We start from the raw sequence: 4,256 nt of genomic DNA, 5'->3' as shown, positions 1-4,256 counted from the left end.
TGAATTGAAAGGAATTGATATTAATTAGTTGTATATCAATTTGATTCTCTTGTTAACAAAGATTCAAAAACCATTCCATGAATTCAGATTCATTCACCAGTTAATGATTCCAATTACCGCGCAATCAGCAATTGTGTACTTACGCTTAGGGGTATGTCACGTATGGCTCCCTAGGCCATTATTATAGTTACTTCTGGTGTACTTACGTTTGTCGTCTATACTTACTAGGGTGTTAATATGGGTCACCGTTGTGGTGTTCTGCCATGGTATGGATTGTGGTGCAGGGTTGTTAATATGGGTGCGGTCAAGTATGGCCACCTAGGCCATTATTGTACTTACTTCTGGTGTACTTACGCTTGTCTTGTGGTGCAGGGTTGTTAATATGTCTGGTGCTCTACTATGGGTTGTGGTGGTGTTCTCGTGGGTTATGGCGTGGGTGTTCTACTGGTGCAGGGTTGTTAATATGTCTGGTGCTCTACTATGGGTTGTGGTGGTGTTCTCGTGGGTTATGGCGTGGGTGTTCTACTGTGGGTTGTGGTGGTGTTCGTGTCTAGTAGGGTTATGGCGTCGGTGTTCTACTATGGATTGTGGTGGTGTTCTCGTCTAGTAGGGTTATGGCGTGGGTGTTCTACTATGGGCATGGACGGTCAAAACTTATTTTTCCAAAAAACAAGAAAAGTCTTTTTAAATTTTAACATATATTTTTAACATGTTAATGATCCCAATTATATATTGAAAAAGTTCATATAGAGCCGAGGCTCTAAACAATCAAATTAGAGCGTGCTTCGAAAATTTCACTAGAAGAGGTTGTTTTGATGTCCAAATATCCTCAAATTGATCATCTCGACATCAAGATGCATGGACATGAACAAAAATAGATTTGAACGTTTGGAAATAATGCATCTTCTAATGCATTTTTGGACCGTCAATTTTCAAGATTGTTAAGTTTTCATAGATCTGCTCGATCCGCACTGTTTTTTAAGCTTTAAATTTTATAATTAGAGATGAAAATATATTCAAGGTTATGAAACCATATTTCTCAACACTATCTGAAGGTGCGCTCTACTTTGATTGTTTAGAGCCTCGGCTTCATACAAACTGCACCCATTGTGTATTCTTAAAAATTATGTTGAAATCTCATCTAAAAAATAAACCATAAACGTGGGCGCATATCTACATATCCATTAGTCGAATCATAAAAACGATATCCTATTAATAATTAATCGTACTTTCGTAGAGCATTTTACAAGTGAAACCAAATAAAATGCTCATAACTTTTACAATCACATTCCTAGATAATCATAAATTCACACAATGAAGTAAAGCAACTATTTTGTATTACATATAATCGATATGACAAAGGAACATGAATCTATTAACTTCTAGGAAAGACAGTAGAGATCAGAAGGGACGAGGGCCCGGCGGTCCTCCAAAGAGGGGTCCACAGCAACTTTGTAATAAGCAGCAACAACACAGGAAGTAAAGGCTGCAAAAACCATCAAAATAAAACTACGGATTAGCTAAGGGCGTCTTTGGATGCGTTACTATTTTAATAAAATTAATTCTGATGATAAATTTTCTGTTGTTTGGTAGTATCCTATTTGAGATAAATTTATAGTCTAATTTTACAAGTCTATAAGCAGTTTTTATTTTATGCATGGTCAATTTGCTAAAGTCAAACGTTTTTGTCAACAATGGGCAAAAATAATTGGAACTCCTTGAAAAAGGTTAACTACTTAAATATTATTATACGTAATACACAACTCTTACCACACAACTAACAAAATAATATCATTTAAAAACGAAGATGTTGGTTTAATGCCCAAATATCTTCAAATCATTCATCTCGACCTCAAGATGCATGTACATGAGAAAAGAAATAGATTTCTAAGTTTTGGAAATAGTGCATCTTGTAATGCATTTTTGGACCGCCAATTTTCAAGATTTTCAAGTTTTCATAGATCGGCTCTATCTACACTATTTTTGAAGCTTTAAATTGTATAATTACATATCAAAATATGTTTTAAGTCTTTCACAAGGATTTTCAGTATTGAAACCCCATTTTCTTGACACTATTTGAAGGTGTGCTTTATTTTAATTGTTTAGAGCCTCCGCTCTATACAAACCGCACCTTTAAAAATATATTAGTTTTAAATGAGATAGTCTATTAAAGTAAGAAAAAAGTTTATATAAGGTTGCAACCTTAAAATGTAAAATTAAAGGTGCATCTAAAAAATCCATCATAAAAAGTTGTTTGGATGTTGGAAAACCCTCTAATTGATCATATTGACATCGAGATGTATAACTATAAAAAGAAAAAAAGATTTCGGATCCACGAAATATTGTATCTTACAATATATTATTTGAACTGTCTATTTTCAAAAAATTTATGTGTTTATAGATCTACCATTTTTAGAGTTTGAAATTTTATAATTAGAAATGGCATACATGCTCAAAAAGCCTTAAAAAATTTGAATATCAAAATTATATTTATGATAAAATTTAGAAGTGCGCTTTAATTGAATTGTTTAAAATTACAACCGTATACAAACCACACCCTTAAAAAATATTATTGACATAGTTTTGATGAAACAGCCGTCTCACCAAGACATGTGTGCCCCTAATACATCATATGTCCATCTTAGAGATGGACATCGAAGAATGGCTGTTTCCACCATACCTGAAAATGAATTGTGGAAAACCAATCGAGAAACTATTATGTTATTTTTCAAAAAGGAAAGACAATTCCATAATCATAATCAGCGTAATAGTTGAGATTAATAAATCTCAAAATTTTGGATTTAAAATCCATCTTAAATATCAATTTTCAAAGGGGGCCGTATATCTACAGGCGAGTTGACTGATTCACCAAATACTTTTCATAATATTAGCTGTCATCTAACTAAGCCCTAACATAACACTTACATTTAAGTAATTAGTTTATGTGTAGTACCCATACGTTTGTGGTTTTCATTCCCACTACTAATACCACTCCACTAATACTTTCAAAAAGCTAACTCATTATCTACTTAAAAAAATAGGTAGGGTCCCTCTTCCTCGTTGAAATACCGAAAAAAAAAAAAAAAAACTAATGTGTGTGTGTGAGCATGTAGGAGAGCGAGAGGATATATGAAATATGTTGAAAAGAAAAAAAAAAAAACTAATGTATGTTAGGAGAGAGAGAGGATATATGAAATATGTTGAAGAGTGTGTGTATGTGAAGAGAGAGGGAGAGAGAAAGAGGATATATGGAATATGTTGAAGAGTGTGTGTATGTGAAGAGAGAAAGGGAGAGGATATATGGAAATGGGTTGAAGAGTGTGTGATGAGAGAGAGGGGGAATAAAATATAGAGATTGAAAGTGTTGGTGTGAAGAGAGGTTTGAGGGAAAGATTACCATGAAGAGAGGAAGCCACAGGGGCCGTAACCAGGACCTCCAGGCCCAGGTCCCCAGCCAGGAGGGCCACCAGGACCCGGACCACCTGGACCCATCTCTCTCTCTCAAAACACTAATCCAAAACCCGGGCGACCCAAATGCGAGACCCCTCTTCCAGTCTTTGTACCAAGAGTGGCAGTAGTAGATGAAGCCTTATATAATATAATCGCACTCATCAACCTTCTTCCCTAAGTTTTCTTCATATTGACGTCAAAGTAGCCATCTTTATTTGCAGGAGGAAGCAGATGGTGAAACAACTACCATTCCACAACCACCCTTACCTAAGTTCATAACTCTCTTTCTCTCTCTAGAATTGTAAGTTAGATAGAGAGAGAGAGAGAGAGAGCTACCATTCCTTAACGACTCGTCCATGGCATGACTAGACTCACTCACCCCTACTTCCCCCTCTCTAACGCATTGTATCTACAAGCTTAGTGAAGAGTAATCACTATTTGTATGGAAGGTGTTTTATTGGGGAAAAAGTTTATATAAGGTGAAAGAAAGACCTATGTGATATTTTGTTAGGGAATACAATTTATTTTATTTTATTTTTTTTAATGATAATAATTACCTCTTTTTATTTTGGCAAAAAGATCACTTACATATGGTCTTATTACAATCAATAAATATTTCAAAATAAAATAGCACAACAATAAAATAAAACTCAACCACTTGATATCATTTATTCAACTTAATATTATGCTTGAGAATATAAAAGAGCAAGAAAGTAAAAGAAAAGATGCTAGAGATTACCTCAACCAGACTTATTATACCCGACACCGAGTCACCACATTCAATGGCGCGGGATCAGTGGTCTAGC

General features: G+C 34.8%; 1 long non-coding RNA gene across 1 annotated transcript; it reads right to left on the bottom strand.

Moving 5' to 3' along the window:
• Nucleotides 1-1,184: 1,184 nt before the first annotated feature.
• Nucleotides 1,185-3,564, bottom strand: LOC105421517 (uncharacterized). Its single transcript, XR_967038.2, has 2 exons — nt 3,398-3,564; nt 1,185-1,486 (listed from the first exon to the last, which is right to left on the bottom strand). It is a non-coding gene; the product is annotated as an uncharacterized LOC105421517 (long non-coding RNA).
• Nucleotides 3,565-4,256: the final 692 nt, after the last annotated feature.

This window comes from Amborella trichopoda, chromosome 2, assembly GCF_054954075.1.
Source record: "Amborella trichopoda isolate Santa Cruz 75 chromosome 2, AtrichopodaSantaCruz75HAP2 v2.0, whole genome shotgun sequence".
Classification (NCBI taxonomy): Eukaryota; Viridiplantae; Streptophyta; class Magnoliopsida; order Amborellales; family Amborellaceae; genus Amborella; species Amborella trichopoda.
This window is presented reverse-complemented; position numbering and strand designations above follow the sequence as displayed.